General features: G+C 42.3%; 1 long non-coding RNA gene across 1 annotated transcript; it reads left to right on the top strand.

Annotated features, from left to right (window-relative positions):
• The first annotated feature begins 1,196 nt into the window (after window positions 1–1,196).
• LOC129625293 (uncharacterized) lies at window positions 1,197–2,151 on the top strand. The gene is made up of 2 exons (XR_008701319.1): window positions 1,197–1,336; window positions 2,012–2,151. It is a non-coding gene; the product is annotated as an uncharacterized LOC129625293 (long non-coding RNA).
• Window positions 2,152–20,200: the final 18,049 nt, after the last annotated feature.

Raw genomic sequence — 20,200 nt, 5'->3', positions numbered from 1 at the left:
TTTTGTTCTGTCGCTGAAAGAGCATTAACTCAATATTGTGTATCTTTGAAGAAAAACATTTAGATGGCATTAAGTGGTGGGAAGGTAAGTTTTGCAGGAAAATACTTATCAGTACATGCATTAGAGGGAGAAGGCAATGGCAACCCACTCCAGTACTCTTGCCTGGAAAACCCCATGGTCAGAGGAGCCTGGTAGGCTACAGTCCATGGGGTTGCGACGAGTCAGAGACGACTTCACTTTCACTTTCACTTTTCACTTTCATGCCTTGGAGAAGGAAATGGCAACCCATTCCAGTGTTCTTGCCTGGAGAATCCCAGGGATGGGGGAGCCTGGTGGGCTGCCGTCTCTGGGGTCGCACAGAGTTGGACACGACTGAAGCGACTTAGCAGCAGCAGCACATGCATTAGAAAGGCCGGCCAGAGTCCACAGGTGAGAGAAGGGCATGAGGCCAGGACTGGAGTAGAGGTAAGAGGGAAAATGGGGAGGAGAGTTGGAAGCGGGCTGGGGAGTTTCAGGACAGAAGTCCAAGACCAGGTCTCAGCTAAGTGGTGAATTCCGGTAGTCAGGAGCCCAGAAGAACCACAGGTAAACTGAAGTCTAGGGGAGGCACACCTAAGAATCAGGATGGAAAACTGAAACCAGGACACATATGATGCTAAAAGCCCAGGATGGCCAGTTTGTAAAGTTCAAGGCAAATTAAGAAGTAAAGAGATAGGACTGGGGTCAGGTGACTGAGATAAATCCCATCCAACTGTTGTTCCAGCCAGAAACTTGTAACAGATCCCCCAAGACAAGTCCTCATCAGGCTAACAAGGAAGTCAAAGCTGATTGGAAGAAGCACCATGTGTGCAGAAAACAAGGGCAGAAATTACTTCACAGTCTGAGGTGGGAGAGACCAAGTTAGATTTCCCAGCCACATGGCTGCTTTTTGCGTGGCTTCCATTGAATCCACTCACCTGACAGGGCCTCTGCATCCTCCATGCAGCATCCTGAGCCATGCTTGTCGTAGGTTTGATTCTCTCCAAAGAGGACCTAGAGTCAAGAATGTGGGTCCCAGTTGTTTATTCAGGAGGTGAAGCAAAGGAGACCCATGAGGGATAAGGAAGGGAAGCCGGAAGGGGAAGGAGTTAATTAAGAGGCTATTAGTGAGCAGGTGAGCTTCGTGGGCCCCTAGTGACTGAGGAAAATCTCACCGAAGCATGAAAAGGTGGCATGCTTCTCCATCAACTCCCATCCTCATGAATTTCTTCCATGATGTGCAGCACCCTGGCACTTCCACTTCCAGACTCTCCTTAGCTAAAGAGACACCACACGAGACAGAGAAGATGCCAAAGCTGTAGGTGACACCCAAGTGGACCGAGGAGTCCAGGGCAGGGCAGGGCAGAGCCCAGGACCCACCACACAGGCCTAAGCATCTGTGAGCCCTCACTCAAAGGCTTCTCTCTAGCGAATTCCAACTTTATAACTTGGCACTGCTTACCAAGAATCAATTGGGTTTATTCCCAAACATGTTGGAGTTATCATTGTTATCGTTATTATATAAGCAAATGAGGCTTATGTAAATTAAATATATACAACCCATGAAATATGAGTGTATAAGGAAAGAGATGAGTCAGTGAAAAATAAATCAAATTCTTCAGAACTGCTTGATGAACACGAGCCTGTAAAAGTTCATGCAAACCGTCGGATTACTGTGGCCGAGAGAACTGTGAAGGACTTGGGGGGAAATTATAACAATTGAGAAAGATTATTCAATCAGATTTCTTTGCAAGCCACTTTATTTCTTGCTCCAATGTAAAGAAACTGGAGTTGCAAACCTTAGGGGATGCATTAAGGGTGTAATTTATTAAGAGAGACCACATATAGTGCCAATTAAGAGAAAACACCTTAGCTTTACATCAAAGATTGGCAAATGAATGTCAGTTTATATGTTTTATGCTAAAATAAAAATGTTTAAGGCACGTATGAATCATTTTTTATGACTTCTTGCTTTTTGTGATTTTGTTTTCAGTGAATCAAGCAACTACTAGCCTCGCCTAGCACGTGTTGCAGGACACACACCTCAAATCCAACCCCAGGAAAATGCTCTGAGACTACGGCTCCATTTCTTCCACAAAGGCAGCTTCTGGGCATGTTTAAAGGGTCCCCCACTCCACTAAAGTGCAATGTACCAGGAACAAGCACTTCCTCAGCGGTGCAGAAATTGGGCTTAAGTTTCCAAAAGGCTAAGATCTCACTCTGGGACCTGTTTCACGTGCGCTCAGTCCCTCAGCTGTGTCCGACTCTGCAACTCAATGGACTGCAGCCCCCCCAAGCTCCTTTGTCCATGGGATTTTCCAGGGAAGAACACGGGAGTGGGTTGGCATTTCCTACTCTAGGGGATCTTCCCGACCCAGGGATTGAACCTGCATTTCTTGCATCTCCTGCATTGTCAGGAGGGTTCTTTACCACTGTGCCACCTGGGATCACAAAGAGTAAAGAAGAGAAAGACTAATGAAGTCAAGTGAAAGCTGAAGAAGAAGAGTCTTTGAGCTTAGCTACTGTGCCTCAGTCAGCCTTGTAGTTACAAGGGGCACAGCAGCATTATTTCAAGGATTAAAAGGGGAACACCAAACAAACCTTTAATTTGCAGAATAAGAAAGGCATCACATTCTTAAAAAACATAAGATGCAGATGTGTAAACTCCAGACATAGCCTGGAATTCTGTCTTCTGATTATTTAACACTAAAATCAGTTCGGTTTCTATCACTTCGAGCCAAGAAAGTCTTGACCAATGTTGACCTGAAACAAATAGACAGCCAGATATTTTCCTGGTGGAGACGGGTCTATTGGGGTTCAGCAGAAAATTGCAATTTAGGGTCTGCAATGACAGCCAGTCACAGTACAAGTCCCTCCACGGCAAGAGAAGGAGCACTCTTTCATAGAGAGAAAAAGGAAGGTGAGGATACAGAACACAAGGTCCACGGCTTCTCACTGGCTGAGTTATTGCCAGGAGAGGAGTCTTTCTTCTTCTGGTTGGGCTCTGCTATTGTCACAGGACATGAGAGCTCCCCCTTCTGGTCTCCTGACTCTATTTAACTGAGGTCTCTGTTTGTTGTTTTACACTCAGTTCAGTTCAGTTCAGTTGCTCAGTCATGTTCGAATCTTTGTGACTCCATGGACTGCAGCACGCCAGGCCTCCCTGTCCATCACCAACTCCCGGAGTTTACTCAGATTCATGTCCATTGAGTTGGTGATGCCATCCCCTTCTCCTCCTGCCTTCAGTCTTTCTCAGCATCAGGGTCTTTTCCAATGAGTGGTTCTTCACATCAGGTGGGCAAAGTATTGGAGTTTCAGCTTCATCATCAGTCCTTCCAATGACTATTCAGGACTGATTTCCTTTAGGAGGGACTGGTTGGATCTCCTTGAAGTCCAAGGGACTCTCAAGAGTCTTCTCCAACACCACACTTCAAAAGCATCAATTCTTCAGTGCCTAGCTTTCTTTATAGTCCAACTCTCACATCCATTCATGACTACTGGAAAAACCATAGCTTTGACTAGACAGACCTTTGTTGGCAAAGTAATGTCTCTGCTTTTTAATATGCCATCTAGGTTGGTGATAGCTTTTCTTCCAAGGAGCAAGCATCTTTGAATTTCGTGGCTATAGTCACCATCTGCAGTGATCTTGGAGCCCAAGAAAATAAACTCTGTCACTGTTTCCTTTGTTTCCCCATCTATTTGCCGTGAAGTGATGGGACCAGATGACATGATCTTAGTTTTCTGAATGTCGAGTTTTAAGCCAACTTTTTCATTCTCCTCTTTCACTTTCATCAAGAGGCTCTTTAGTTCCTCTTCGCTTTCTGCCATAAGGGTGATGTCATCAGCGTATCTGAGGTTATTGATATTTCTCTCAGCAATCTTGATTCCAGCTGTGATTCATCCAGCCTGGCATTTCTCATGCTTAGAAGTTTCTCATGCTTCTAAGTTTCTCATGCTTCTAAGTACTCTGCTTAGAAGTTAAATAAACAGGGTGACAATATACAGCCTTGACACTAAGAAGTTCCTAACAACAGCATCCCCTGTGTAATTTAATCCTTCTCTGTACTCACTCTGTCATTCCCTGGGATATTGTTGGGTGTCTGTATGGAAGATACCATTCTCGGAACCATAAAAGAACACAATTATTAAAGGTTTTTTTTTTTTCCCCCTCCAATTCCAACACTTGTTGATAATATCATCCAGGAGAAAGTCTCTCTCAGTGGCCATGATGGAGAATCCCAGCACTTGCTTGTCCCTCCCTTCACCTAACTTGACAGCCTGATCTAGCCTACTCCAAGGAGTCTGAGAAGGAATTACATATGCATGCCCCAAAGTTGGATTATCAATGTTTGTTTATGATGATGGAGAGATCATTGCCAGGGTTATATATATTACCTGAGAACATTCTTTGGGCACACAAGGGATTTTCAGGGGAAAGATATTTTGCTAAAATAATTCCTATTAGTGAGGTTGAGTATCATCTTTTATCATCTTTCTAGAAACGGTTTCCCAATAAGATACCAAAAGTCCTGCTGGAAACAAGATCCCCTTCCTAATGGGAAAATTTGGGCAAAAGGTAGAAAAAGGGTTTGTTACTTTGCACCAGGGAATTTGCTGGTAACAGAACCAAGAGAACAAGAGTCAAAACAACTTTCCATTAACATCAGAATTTGATACAAGCTCCCAGATAGTGCGCTGGGAAGTGCCAGCAGCCTCTCTTAGGGATTAAAATGTCCATTTGGTCCTAATCCGCCCCTGCATTTTTAGCAGACATAAGGAAAAGGGCTCCCTTTTCTTCCTCCCATCGTGTTCCAAGAGCAGCCTGTAGAGTCTTTATCTGGGGCTATTTTTTCAATTCTATCAAAAATAGAGTATGAAAGAACCCCTTTCTATAGAACTCCTTTTCAAGTCTATTCAGAGTTTAGGTTAGTTGGAAACATCTTTGAAAAATGTGCTGCATGGTAACAAAATTATGAAATATTTCCTTGCTATTAAAAATGAATATTGTCTAAGTAAGTATGAGTCCTTTACTTGCCATCTGAATGGAAGCATGTTGGAATAAATCATCACTCAATGTCCACCCCAGTGACATTAATCCCTGGAAATAAAAACAAAATGAAAATATCTGAAGGTGTTCAGTCTGACCTAGTAATAATGTAGTAGAAACCTGTTCACTTTACCCAATCTATGCAATGGTGGACAACAACACAGTTTAAATTATACGAGTAAAATCCAGGGTTGCCATTAGTCAGATCCAATCAACTATAACCTGCTTGTCTAATAAGTAGAAAATTGTAACCTGCCTTTGTTCTTGCAAAACTGCTATCCCAGGTCATGTAGCCTAGACAATAAATCACAAGATCCCTTCACTGCCCCTATAAATAGCACCTCTGATATATGAACATTACGATGTTTGCCCAATTTGTTTTTAAGGAACTTGGAGTCAGCTAGTCATCTAGTTCAAACTGGTCACTGACCCTTCAGCTGAGCATGTCTGACTGTCTAATGGGTGACCTTCTGACATCAGTGGGCTCAAAACTCCACCCTTGGATCGTGCTAATACAGCCTTGTTTTGAACAGACATTCTACAAAGAAGCAGGAAGCTCAGTTGCCCCCATGCAGAGCACCCATCACCTCGCCTTTCCATGCCTCCAAACACCTTCCCTGCATCTCTGACCATCCTCTCTACTCTTTGCCCATAAGCATCCCAACCCCTCATCCCAACCCTTCTGGGAGGGGGATTTGAGACCCGTCTTCCCATCTCTTCACTTGACTGCCTTGAATAAACCTTTTCTCTGCTGCCAACCTCAGTGTCTGAGCATTTGGCTTGCTGTGTGCCGGGCAAAACAAACTTGGTTGAGTGGCTTCCCAGGTGGCTCAACGGCAAAGAATTTACCAGCTAATGCAGGAGACGTAGGAGACGTGGGTTTGATCCCTGGGTTGGAAAGGTCCCCTGCAAGGGGAAATAGCAACCCATTCCAGTCGTCTTGCCTGGGAAAATCCCATGGACAGGGGAGCCTGGCAGGCTACAGTTCATAGAGTTTCAAAGAGTCAGACATGACTGATGAAGACACACACACAAATAGAGGGTATTGAGAATTGCATGTGTGTGTGTGTGTGTGTGTGAGCATGTCTTACATACTAAATGAACCAGGAGTTTTCTGATGAGGACAGGAAGAAATAATTTATTTACAGCATAAATAAGAATTGATCATACTAGGCATATTTACTAACGAAAGGATGTAAAGAAGGTAAGGTCAAGGGTTTTACTCCAGTGAAGTAGGAAGGTTAGGGCCATTAAATCCAGGGCCATTAAAGTCAGTAGACCTCCTGAGGGAGCTGGAAAATGAAAAGCAAGCCCACAGCACAGACCCTGATGTGTGACACTGACTTCCCCCTGCAAAGTTCTGAAGAGAGCAGCGTTTAAGCCCAGAGGTAGGTTGGCAGTTTCCCTCACACAGGCCATTGGCTGTTCCTTGGTGTTCTTGAGGCTGTTGATTACCTAATGAACCCTTCCCTATGCATCACGGCTCTCCAACTAGGAGAGGGGTACTCACTTGCTCTAGTAGTTATTTGAAACTGAGAAGTCCTCTATAGCCCTCAAATTTAAAAAAAAATCTTTCAGAGTCACAGATTTAACCAAAGTACAAATACTGCAGTGCTGGCCATATGTGAAGCATCCTAGGAGGCAATAGAAAGGGATAAAATATAGGCAGTATATGCCTAATCCCAAGGAATTTATGGCCTATCATAGTCAAGCTAAGGAGAAAAAAAAGAAAACTTCTGTGGCTAGGTGATAGTTGAAACTATCAACGTACGGCTGTCTCTCACTTTATCATCCTTCCTTTCTCCCATTCAAGTATTCATCCGAAGATATTGGGTTGACTATAACACCTAGAGATATTCATTTATGGTTTTCTCCACTTTAGATTGCCCCATTCCCTTCTCTCATTCAGGTTCTTCCAGAGTAAGATGGAGGAGAGAAGGCCAGTTCCAAGGGCATGTTACCAAGTTCATGGGCTCCATCCTGCCAGGGACATTTTCCTGGTGGAGAGGCATGAGAGGAGCATTCACCTACAAACTTTATTGGCTCTGTGTGTGCACGTGTGTGTGTGTGTGTGTGTGTGTGTGTTGATGGGGGGCTGTCTTACATGAGGAATCCACACATGTTGTCTGAATGACATCCTGGCTTTTGTCCCCACAGACCTAAATCCAGTGACAGGAATGGGATCAAAAAAAAAAAAAAAAAGAGGTGGAGAGAGATCCAAGCCAGTACCAGGGTCTTGGGGGGCTGAAACCTTCATAGATTTGGGGAAGGGTCTATGAGACCATCAGGGAGGTAGAGGATATTCTAGCTAGATGCTTCTCCAGCAGCATCAAAGCAAGAGCTTCAGAAAAGTTGGGTTTTGGAAGAAACTGGGAGAAGAATTGGGGGACTAACCTAAAACTGAGTCCACATTCCGGCCCTGAGGGGCAGACAGCCTCAGCTCGATGGGCACACATCCTTGCGTGGCTTTCTCATCTTCTCCCTTCCCTGCGCCCCAGCGCCCCCTTCTGTTGGGGTGTCGCATCACACGGTGGCCCACCTCCACTCACACTCTACCTTGAGCTCTGTTTAGGGAGGTGGACCATGACCAGGACAACGGGCACATGTGAGCAGAACTTGAGAAGCCTCACGTCTGTTTCAAAGACTTTTATTGCCATTTAGACTCCTTCACCACAAGTCATCCTCTGCTTCTGCTCCAGTTAGTGTCCAGAGACTCTGCTCAATCTGGAAAGCCCCCTCCGGAATGTTGAACTCAACTGCCTCCTCTCATTTACCTTCTTCAAGTGCTTTACAATACTGGGAAATGATGACTTGTTCACTTCTTGAAGCATGGGTCTACTTGGCTTTTGAGGGGCTGAGTACACCATATTCTTTCCTGCCTTTCTGAAACTGCCTTCTCTGACTCGTTTCCTGCTCCCATTAGCCTCAAGAATATTCTTGAACCTAACATTTCTCTGACCATCTCCATTTACTTAAGTGTCTTGAAACCCACCACTGAGTCTTTCTGAGTGGTTTTTAAATTTGAATCTCCCTGAGAACCTTGAGATTTCCTCCGAATTCCAACCCCGTGTTCATACCCATCTGATGAAAATTGCATCCTGAATGTTATATATAAGGTTGGTATATCCGTACTTAGACCAAAAATTCATTCCAAACTGCAAATGCAATGATTAATAACAACAAAAGATGATGGATATAAGAAAAAAAAAAAGAGAAAGAAATGACACATCCAAAAGTTTAATCTTAAGGAAATACAACATAAAAGACAGGGAGATAGAAAGAATCGTAAGCAGAATGTTCCAGCCTGGTACACCAGAGAATGGTGATATTTTTGGAGAGGGTTAGGGAAGCTGAGAAAAAGTAATAATAATCAGTTTTAGGATTAAAGGAAAAGTGAAGAATTCTGTTTGGATCATATTAGTTTTCCATGTTGAGTACTTTTTCTGCTCAGTTTTAAATGTATCCACAGACCTAGGGTCCTTTCCTATTTTTCTCACTAATCTTGGCCACAAGATTAGTGGCCTTTGATCAGGACTTTCTTCAGTCTCATGGGAACTTCTTGAGGAAAATGTCAAAAACTTCCAACAAAGTATTTCTTTTTAATTCTCTCTTGAAGCCAAACTTGTTACTTTTATGAACAAAAATGGGAAAAATATGTATTTATTATAATGTGTAAATAGAATAAAAAATAACAATAATAAATACTATATAACATGTAAAAATAACCACTCAAACTCCCATCTGGAATCTTAAAGCAATCAAAGTAGACAAATGCACTCCTCACTTCTCGAAAATGACTTAAAAGTTTTTACTCCTTGAGATACACTGGAAAATATCATTCTTTAAAGCTTTCAACCAGACAATGTAAGTCCTGAGACTGGAGCAGGTGTAAAAATTCGTAGAAGACACCAATGGCATAGAATTCGGTGGATTTTATTTTATATTTAAATCCTTCAACCTCCTACTCTGCTTTAAGGCCTGACAGCAGCCACCTTCCTAAAAGCCTATTGTACTTGTCACCCACCTTTGCGCCATTAGAAACCTGCTAATTGCTGTCTTGGTAACAAAAGGAAACAACACCACTGTGCTACTAAAAAAAAAAGAAAACCCTACGTGAACTGCTTACCCTCCAACATGCAAATGATTTTAATTGACTTTGTCTTTCTTCCAAGAGGAAAGAGAGATACACCATCATGGTGAGATCTGCTCTCATTAATGGAATGTGTGCTAAGTCTCTTCAGCTGTGTCCAACTCTGTACGACCCTACAGCCCACCATGCTCCTCTGTCCATAGGATTCTCTAGGCAAGAATACTCGGTTGCCACACCTTCCTCTAGGGGATCTTCCCGACCCAAGGATCGAACCCATGTCTCTTATATCTCCTGCATTGGTAGGCAGGTTCTTTACCACTAGTGCCACCTGGGAAGCCCCATTAATGGAGACATATCACTAACTTAAGATGCAAGTTGAAGGCTGGTAAATATCCATCTTTCAGCTCACCAGCCTGCAGCATACACAGAAACTAGCGTGTAAGCTTCTCTATTCCTCCTCCCTCTCAGCTTTCCCCTCCTGGGACCCAATAAAGGACTTGGGAGCAGGTAAAAAGCTGCACATTATTTCTGTACCTTTATCCCAGCTGCACTTTGGAAAACAGATTTTCAGGCTCTGAACCAACAGGCAGTAAGTCACTCAGCCCATTTTCTTAGGATTACACTGCAACGTTACTGTTCACTTCCCAATAACTCTATAACCACGGACGGTAACAAAATACAGAGAATTTTCTTCTCTGTGCTTCTGAAAGCTGCCTCCTCATGAATATCTCTTCCTCAGCCATTTTCTAATCCAAATTTTTCCATCAGAGCTAAGAATTTCTGTGACAGGGAATTTGGTACATTTCCATACGGCCAGGATCAGCCATATCCACAAAGATTCTAGACAGCTTTGACTAATTGCTTCTTAGGATACATCTGTGATAATTAGAAGGATTCTTAGGTCCAAAAGTGGTCATATTAATAGAGCTCTAGATTATAAAAGAAAGCTGAGGGACCAAATATTGAATGGGGAATGTTAGGCATCTCTCTGTTTTGTGCTGTTGGAAGAGTTAGGTGATAAAAATTTCATCCGCTCACCCAATGTTTATGGTGTGCCAACTTTGTATGGAGCCCCTGCTATGCTACATGGGGATAGAGCTGTGAATATGATCCCTAATGTTACTGCTTTCCAGGAAATCCTACACTAGGCAGGAAGTGAGATTAAGATTATACAATTTAGCAAATGCATTCACAGAGAAAGCCCAGGTAATGGTGCTATGAGGAAGATCAAAGTGGTATCATGATAGACAGTGATTTGAGGAGTGGACAAGGCTACTTAAGAGGAGACAGCCTGCAAGACTTCTCTGAGGAAATGACATTCAAGCTGATGTGGTAGTCTTGAAATGCAGCCTCCAAATTCTTGCATATTCTTCCCATATCAAGAGGGGGAGTCTATGTCCCTGCCCATTGCCCCTTGAATCCAGGCTCTCTGCTGACAAACAGCACAAAGCAAAAGTGGCCCCATGCCACTTCCAGGGCTGAGGTCTTAAGGAAACTGCCCGCTTCTCCTTCCTGTCTCGGTGGGGTTGCTTGCTCTGGGAACAAGGCCATGCAGCACTCTGTGAGCCTTCTGCCTTAGAGAGGCAGATCTACATTGTGATCTCCTCCCACAGGTCACTTCCAAAAGTAGAGAGCACATCTGTCATTGATCTAAACCCCTTTCTAACTCAAAATCCCACTTAGCAGGACACTGTAGAAATGTAGTTACTGAGATATCATCCTGTTTAGGTCAAAATATTTATGGTCATATAAATGTATTATTCTTTGCATAGAAAAGGACACCATAAATCTGAAATCAATGGGATGTAAACATTGAGTGGCAGGCAAGTGAGGTCACCATAAGAAATACCTTGGGGTCAGACAGCATGTAAGCAGCCTTGATGGCATCTGTGCCTTTTCCTACAATTCATCTATGCTCCTCCCTGGGATAAGGCAAGAAGTCAAACCCAGCTGCCTCTCCTTGGAATGTCAGAAGTTCAGTGCTCCATCAGGATTTTAAATGGTGACTCCAGATTCCTTTTCAGCTATTCTAAGATGAGCCAATAAAGTCATATTACTTCATGAGCAATGAAAGTTTTAGGGTTGATTTTTCTTCTGGCTACAGCTAATTTTGGTGAAATGACATCATGAAAATATAGATGGAGAATAGCAATATTAATTCATCAGACATTATTTATTAGTGATGAGCTATGTAACAAATACAAGTCATAAATTTAAGAAAAGGCACTGTCATTAATCACTCACTATTTACAATGGGGACCCACAGAACTTCATCTGAACAATCTCTTCTCACAATCTGCTTATTACAAGTTCAGCTGTGGCTGCCTTTTCAATCTTGTGACAAATCCTCTTTCCTTCTTCCCTTTCTAATTGCTAATCCTCCTTTACAATTCTAAGGAAAGTAACTCTTCTCTCTAACGGTTGCTATGGCTTCCCAGCCTAAAGCAAATTCTCTCTTCTTTTTTGGTGAGAGTAACCTGATTTTTTTTTTTTTTTTCAGGCAGCAAAGTGCCCAGCCGCCAGAGGACAAATCATAATTGGCCTAAGCCAATCAAAGAAACCATTCTGTTTCGCCTGCCATTTGTCTAGAAATAGGTATAGTTGGCCCTCAATATCCATTGGTTCCACATCCATGGATTCAAGCAACCTCAAATGAAAATTATCAGGAAAAAGAATATTCCAGAAAGTTCCCAAAAGCAAACCTTGAATGTGCCACCTGCCAGGAACTATTTAAATAGTATTTACATGTTATTAGGTATTATAAGTTGGAGAAGGCAATGGCACCCCATTCCAGTACTCTTGCCTGGAAAATCCCATGGACGGAGGAGCCTGGTAGGCTGCAGTCCATGGGGTCTCTAAGAGTCGGACACGACTGAGTGACTTCACTTTCACTTTTCACTTTCATGCATTGGAGAAGGAAATGGCAACCCACTCCAGTGTTCTTGCCTGGAGAATCCCAGGGACAGGGGAGCCTGGTGGGCTGTCATCTCTGGGGTCGCACAGAGTCGGACATGACTGAAGCGACTTAGCAGCAGCAGCAGCAGGTATTATAAGTAATCTAGAGATGATTGAAAGTATATGGGAGGATAAGCCTACACAATATGCAAATACTACCCCATTTTTTACATAAGGGACTTGAGCATCTGGAGACTTTGGTATCTGAGGGAGGTCCTGGAGACAATATCTTGCGTATACTGAGGGATGACTGGATAAGCTGTCCCATTATCTGAAAGTAGAATTTCCAATGAAACCTTTCACAAGTCAAAATAGCATGAAGTGAAGAAGCAATTACCTTAAAACATATCTTGCTGATGGATGCAAAAAATAAATTGAGATAAAGCACAGGTGCTCACAGACTCAGTTCAAAGCTATGGCAGCTTGATGCTGAGATGCTGGGTATAGTTCCTGGGGAAGGAGCTTGGTGGTGCCTTCCAGGTAGCTCAGCTGGTAAAGAATCTACCTTCAATGCAAGAGACCCTGGTTCAATTACTAGGTTGGGAATTCTGTTGGAGAAGGGACAGGCTACCCACTCCAGTATTCATGGGTTTATCTGGTGGCTCAGATGGTAAAGAATCTGCCTGTAATGCCAGAGACCTGGGTTAGATCCCTGGGTTGGGAACAGCCCCTGGAAGAAGGCATAGCAACCCATTCCAGTATTCTTGCCTGGAGAAGCCCCATAGACAGAGCCCATAGGGTCACAAAGAGTCAGACATGACTGAGTGACTAAGCACACACTCGCTGCTTGGGATGCCTCTATACCAGCCCATTGCAAAACAAACTGCCTGAAAGCAAATAATGGCCCTTTGGAAAGACATTTTAGGGCCCTGGGTACCTGAAGAATGATCTAGAAAAAAGCCTTTGTCTCAGGAACACTGAAAGAATGAGGCCCTCCTAAGCTCCTAGCTTACAGCAGGAGCCCCTCCTGGCTGGATCTGAGGTGGTACTTAGGAGCGGCCGGTTAAGGGATGATGTTAACCTAAATATGACAGGGAGATGGTCTGTAATCCTAAGGCCCAATGAAGATACTAGTTCCCAAGCACCAAAAATAATTCTTTCATTTTTCCCTTTATTTTATTTGTAAGATCAGAACTTCAGTGATTTTCAGCAAATGAAAAGTAGTTGCTCTTAGATGGAAATACACAGAAATGGATTTATCATGAAGCCAATGGAACTGAAGCTCCAAGCCCCTCACTTGCACAGGTTCAGAGAAAAAAGCCTTGGCAATACATTCACAGGATGACAATGCTCCATCTCATGAGTAAGAGGGCAGACATCACTGCATACTGAAGCTAACAGAATAAATTATTTTTTTGTAATATGTGTAGAGGTAAGATATTATAAAAAATTTTGACTTTAAAAGGACACACAGAAACAAAAATGGTGTAGCCATTGCAGAAAACATTTTGGCACTTCCTTAAGTTAAACAGAATTACCATGTAATGCAATAATTCCCAAGAGAATGGAAAATTGGGACTCTAACAGATACTTATATACCAGTGTCCATAGCAGGCTATTCACAATAGTCAAAAGGTAGAAACAACCCAAGTGTCCATCAATAAATGGATGGATAAGCAAAATGAGGTCTATACATACAATGGAATGGTATCCAGCCTTTGTAATGAATGACATTCAGATACAAGCTTCCACATGGATGAACCTTGAAAACATTATGCGAAGTCAAATAATACAGATAAAAAAGGGGAAATATTGCATGACTGTACTCATACGAGTTACCTAAGATAAGCAAATTCAGAGATAGAAAGTAGACTAAAGGTGGCCATGGGCTGGGGAAGGGAGGCTGAGGAATTACAGCTTAATGGTTACAGAGCTTCTACTTTAGGTGATGAAAAAGTTCTGGAAATAGATAGTGTATTAGTCAGAGTTCTCCAGAGAAACAGAACAGATATAGAGAGATACATAAGAGGAGATTTATTATAGGAATTGACTCACACCGTCTGAAGGCCAAGTCCTACAATCTGCCAACTACAAGCTGCTGGTACAATTCAGCCCAAGTCTCAAGGCCTGAGACACAGGAGTCCCTGGACCTCAGCCAGGGTTGTGGGTGCTGCCATGGTACATACTTGGAGAAGGGTGGTCCAGCAGTGAGGGCATCACCTGGGGGCTTGTGAGCAGCGTAGAACCCCGGGCCCCAGTCAGACTCACAGACTCACAATCTCTGCAGGATTGAAGCCTGCCTTCTGGGTTTGAACAGCCCACCCAGTCCCCAAGCACACGAAAACACCGGTCTAGAACTTGAGCTTCACATGTGTATATTAGAAAAAGCTTCATTTCCCCCTTGTCTGCCATGAAAGACTGAGGGAAGGGAAGACATTTTCTTGATCAATCAGATCAGCATCACTGAATACAAAGGCCAGGAACATTTCAGGGACTCTGGGGATTCTCTGCATTCATATCAGATGAGTGAGCTTATACATGCAATGGGGTAGGGCGTAGGAGGACAGGGTCTTCCAAACCCTCATAGTGAAGGAGGAAACAGACAGAACAGTCTCCATCTTGAAAGCAGGACTCCATCTTGGACTGGACTGTGGACTTTGAGCTATATGCCCAGTATCTATGGAAACGATGTACCAACTGGAAAACCAGACCCCTGGAAGGAAGAGCCCCAGGGCTCATACCTAGATGCTCTGTTGCCTAAAAGAACGCCCTAATTATCTGTGTAACTGAATAGAATCATGCATTCTATTATGCTTATTGGGGTGTGACCACAGACCTATTGATAATTGTCCACTGTTAACTACCTAGGCTTAAGGCATATGAATCACAAGTTAACTTTGATTGTATCTTTCTTTTCCTTTGCTCAGACTAGTTTCAGGGAATTTGGGAGGTGGGTTTGGGCACGTACACTTAGGGTATATAAGGTTTTCACAAAAACTGGTTGGGGTCCTTAGCTAAGAGGAGACTCTGCTTTGGCCCCACTGGTGTAATAAACTGCACTCCACTATCTGCATTGTCCTTCTGAGTGAGTTTGTTTCTGGAAACACGTGGCTACAACAGTAGCCTGGAAACTGTGCTCCTTGGTCCCACAAAATGAGATGAACAAAGGGACTAGTGACCCAGGAACCAGGAGCCCTCACTCAGCAGAGCAGGAGAAGAATTGTCCTGGGGATACACAGGACATGTAGGAAGGGTCCTCTATTTTCTTTTTTAGTGACTTTTCTATGATTGCAAAAGCAATACTTTATTGTCATAGGATATTTAGGAAATACAGAAAGACATGAAGAAAATAATCAAAATTCCCATTCTCCAGGTCAAGTCACTTGAACCACTTGATATTTTGGTGTATCTTCTATATCCTATCTAGCTATATACCCACGCTCACTACTATATACCCATGCTCACTACTATATATGTGAGAAACATTTTTTTAATGTAAATATACATTTATATACATATTCATACATGTTATATATAAAAATGTAAATATGCCTATGCATTTATGGCATATATTATATATGAACATATACAGATACTATATATGATACTTATACATATAATAAATACATATATTAAAAATCAAATCCCTTATAATTATACAGTAGAGATGATGAATAGATTCAAGGGATTAGATCTAGTAAACAGAGTGCCTGAACTTTGGATGAAGGTTCATGACATTGTTCACAAGGGAGTGACCAAAATCACCTCCAAGAAAAATAAATGCAAGAAGTCAAAGTGGTTGTCTAAGGGGCCTTACAAACAGCTGAGAAAAGAAGAGAAGGTAAAGGTGAAGAGAATGGGAAAGATATACCCATCTGAATGCGGAGTTCCAGAGAATAGCAAGGAGAGATAAGAAGGCATTCTTCAATGAACAATGCAAAAAGATAGAGGAAACCAATAGAATGGGAAAGACTAGAGATCTCTTCAAGAAAATTGGAGATATCAAAGAAACATTTCATGCAAGAATGGGCACAAAAAAGAACAGAAATTGTAAGGACCTAACAGAAGCAGAAGAAATTAAGAAGAGGTGGCAAGAATACACAGAAGAACTACACAAAAAAGGTCTTAATGACCCAGATAACCATCATGGTGTGGTCACTCACCTAGAGCCAGACATCCTGGAGTGTGAAGTCAAGGATGGGCCTTAGGAAGCATCACTATGAACAAAGCTAGTAGAGGTGATGGAATTCCAGCTGAGCTATTTCAAGGCCTAAAGATGATGCTGTAAATTATGTTAGCAAAGTTCAAAAATTCAGCAGTGGCCACAAGACTGAAAAAGGTCAGTTTTCATTCCAATCAGAAAGAAGTGCATTGCCAAAGTATGTTCAAACTACCCTACAACTGCGCTTATTCTGCATGCTGGTAAAGTTATGTTCAAAATCCTTTAAGCTAGGAGTCAGCACTACATGAATCAAGAACTTCTAGTTGTACAAGCTGGGTTTCAAAGAGGTAGAGGAACCAGAGATGAAATTACCAACAATCATTGGCATCTTAGAGAAAGCAAGTGAATTCCAGAAAAACATCTACTTCTGCTTCATTGACTATGCTTTGACTGTGTCGATCACAACAAACTGTGGAAAATTCTTAAAGAGATGGGAATACCAGACCACCTTACCTGTTTCGTAAGAAACCTGTATGTGAGTCAAGAAGCAACAGTTAGAACCAGAAAAAGAACAGTGGACTGGTTCCAAATTGGGAAAGGAGTACATCAAGGCTGTATATTGTCACCTTGCATATTTAACTTACATGCAGAGTACATCATGCAAAATGCCAGGCTGAGTGAGTCCCAAGCTGGAATCAAGATTGCCAGGAGAAAAAGCAATAACCTCAGATATGCAGATAATACTACTCTAATGGTCAAAAGTAAAGAGGAACAAAGGAGCCCTTTGATGGGGGTGAAAGAGGAGAGTGAAAAAGCTTAAAACTCAACATTCAGAAAACTAAGATCATGGTCTGGTCCCACCACTCCACTGCAAATCAAAGAGGAAAAAGTGGAAGCAGTTACAAATTTTCTTTTCTTGGACTCCAAAATCACTGCAGACGGTGACTACAGCCATGAAAATAAAAGACACTTGCTCCGTGGAAGAAAAGCTATGACAAACCTAGATAGCATATTAAAAAGCAGAGATATCACTTTGCCAACAAAGGTTTGTATTGTCAAAGCTATGGTTTTCCAGTAGTCATGTATGGATGTAAGAGTTGGACTATAAAGAAAGCTGAGAGCTGAAGAATTGACACTTTTGAATTGTGGTGCTAGAGAACACTCTGCAAGGAGAGCAAAACAGTCAATCCTAAAGGAAATCAACCCTGAATATTCATTGCAAAGACTGATGCTGAAGCTGAAGCTCCAATACTTTGGCCATGTGATACAAAAGTTGACTCATTGGAAAAGACCCTGATGCTGGGAAAGATTGAAGGCAAAAGGAGAAGAGGGTGCCAGAGAATGAGATGGTTGGATGGCATCACCAACTCAAAGAACATGAATTTGTGCAAACTCCAGGAGACAAAGAAGGATAGGGAAGCCTGACATGCTGTAGTCCATGGGGTCACAAAGAGTTGAACATGACTTTGTGACTGAACAATAGCAAAAATATTTTAAAATATTAATATATAAGTATGTATATACTTATATATGTAATTGGCATGTGTATAAATATATAGAATATATAAGTATATAATATAAATAGATAATATAAAGTTTTTCTAAATAAACATATACACACACAATTTTGTACCCTACATTTTTATACTTAGTATTGTATTGCATTTTGCTCGTTTATACAGGACAGTTACACAGTGCCAATTTTAGATTCCCCAGGTGTCCCTCACTGACTTTGCCTCCCTTTTCCCCCACCTGCCAATAGCCACCATCCAACTAGAGGCTCTAAAACTGCAGATTACATGAAGACTATGTGGCAAGTGAGGAGGTAAACATCACCTCTCCCTTCCCATGGGAACCAGTGAACCAGGCAATTACTGGGGGAACCAGCCCCCTTCCCAAGGTGCTGGGCCACCACCCTCCATGCGGATGCCCGCCCCACCCCCCACACACACTCAGCACCGAATCAGGGGACACAACCGTCCCAGCCCTGTGGATAATCCCCTGTAAGTTCAGCAGCCCCAACTCTTCAGGACCACAGAGAGCCTACAAATTCAAAGCGAGTGGAAATTATGTTTTAAGTTCTGTGTGTTAGCACGTGGGAGTTCAGATCATCTTTGTGCTAATGAGGGTTGATCCACTGCAGAGTCCTAAACAGTGCCCCAAATCACGTCATAAAGCCACACATGGGCAGACCCACAGTATGGTCAGACTACCTGCAAACCTAAGCCCTCCCTTACCCTTTATCTTTATCAAGAAGTCTATCCAGGCAGAGTCTAAAACATTTTAAACAAAATGATGCAGGCTCTCATTTAAAAAGATATGATTTCAAAGAGCTCATTTCCATGTTTATTCTATTGATTCAATTTAAAACAAGCTGCAACATGGAGCTCATAATAAGCCCAAACAGTTGAAGGATCATTTTCATTTTTGGAATAATAAGTCTTCCTTTTTTCCCCCCTCTACTGCTGCAATTAGGAGAGAAAAGAAAATTGGATTTTAATTAATCAGCAAGCACTCCTCTCTTCCAATCACTGGGAATTTCGAGGCAGTAGAAACTACAGTGTGGGGAGGTTACATGGCTCCAAAAATAGCTGGAAAAAAACATATGACTCCTTGGCCTGGTAAGGTTTTTTTTTTTTTTCCAGAATTCAAAGGCAGTTTAACGTAACATTGGAAAACTCAAGCAAGCGCCAGCCAGGGTTTCTCTGAGCAGGAATGTGTTGCTATGGATGGAAGCTAGCTGCAGCACCCATGTCCCCTCCTGAGACCTCGGAGGGCAAGGAGCTGCTCTCCCCATCACAAGAGCTCAAACCAGCAGACTGACTACCCACAGACACCTGCTTCTGCCACCAGGAGCCAGCTCGATATGTGGTGCACCTGTCTTCTTTCCTTTCCCAGCTGCCCGACCATCTCTTTTGTCTCAGGTACTGGCATTATAAGCCTTATTAATTATAGATCAATCTCTAATTTGAAGGTATGAGCCAAGACTGTAGGGGGTCTCATTAACATAAGATTCAAGGCTGACTCAGAGCCTAATTGTATAGTAACAAAAAAAAAAAAAAATCAGGCTGGATTTAGGTTTGAACAAAGCCATTTCTCAGCAATGAACACATTTGTAAAGTATTTTAAGATACACATGCCATTCTGGCAGTCTTTCTGTTACTCTGATTTAATTTTTTCCTCACTGATGGTTACATGTTCATAAGTGTTCTTATAGGGAAACGTGTGTCAAGACCCAGCAGGCAGGAGCTGTTTATGGACTGTTCAAAGCAATGTCTACAGAAAAGTGATAACTAAACTTGGAGGACTGCTGTGAGCCAGAAAGATAGAGTCAAGTTCAAACACACTTATGAAGTACTAAATGAGCTTCACTTATTAATGATTACTGATATAAGCCAAACAGAGACTATTCAATAAATATCTTTTTTCCCTGATCTATAACTTATGAAGGGGATAGTGTCCTATCAAGTCTCTACTAACAGCTGCTAAATGTTGGTCCGAAGATGTCTGCAGACCCAGAGAACTAGATTTAATTACTTCTTTAAGTTCCTTATTTTCAAATATAATTATATTCTGAGGTTCTTATATCAGAACTTCAACATATGAATTAGCAAAGTCAATTTACCCCATAACAGTAGATATGGGGTAAAATTTGAAGTTCTGCATTTCTAACAAGCTCCCAGGGATGGCCACATATTGATCCACAGGCCATCCTTTGGATGATCCTGGTCTAGGAGACTGCAGCTGCCACCCCTGTAACTGCTTTTCCAAATCATTGTTACTAAGAGAAGAGGGTTTATTCCTCAGATGTGTTGAAGCAGAATAAATTTCTACGGTTCTAGAGAAGATATTCTCCAACTTTAAAGTGCATCAGAGTCACCTGGGCTATTTACAAAAAAATATAAGTTCCTAATCCCACCACCAAAGATTCCAATTAAGTAAGTCTGTCTTGGACTTTTCTGGAGGTGCAGGGGATAAGAATCTGCCT

The sequence above is a fragment of the Bubalus kerabau genome, chromosome 13 (genome assembly GCF_029407905.1).
Source record: "Bubalus kerabau isolate K-KA32 ecotype Philippines breed swamp buffalo chromosome 13, PCC_UOA_SB_1v2, whole genome shotgun sequence".
Classification (NCBI taxonomy): Eukaryota; Metazoa; Chordata; class Mammalia; order Artiodactyla; family Bovidae; genus Bubalus; species Bubalus kerabau.
Note: the sequence above shows the minus strand (reverse complement) of the source record. Positions and strands in the feature narration are given on the sequence as shown.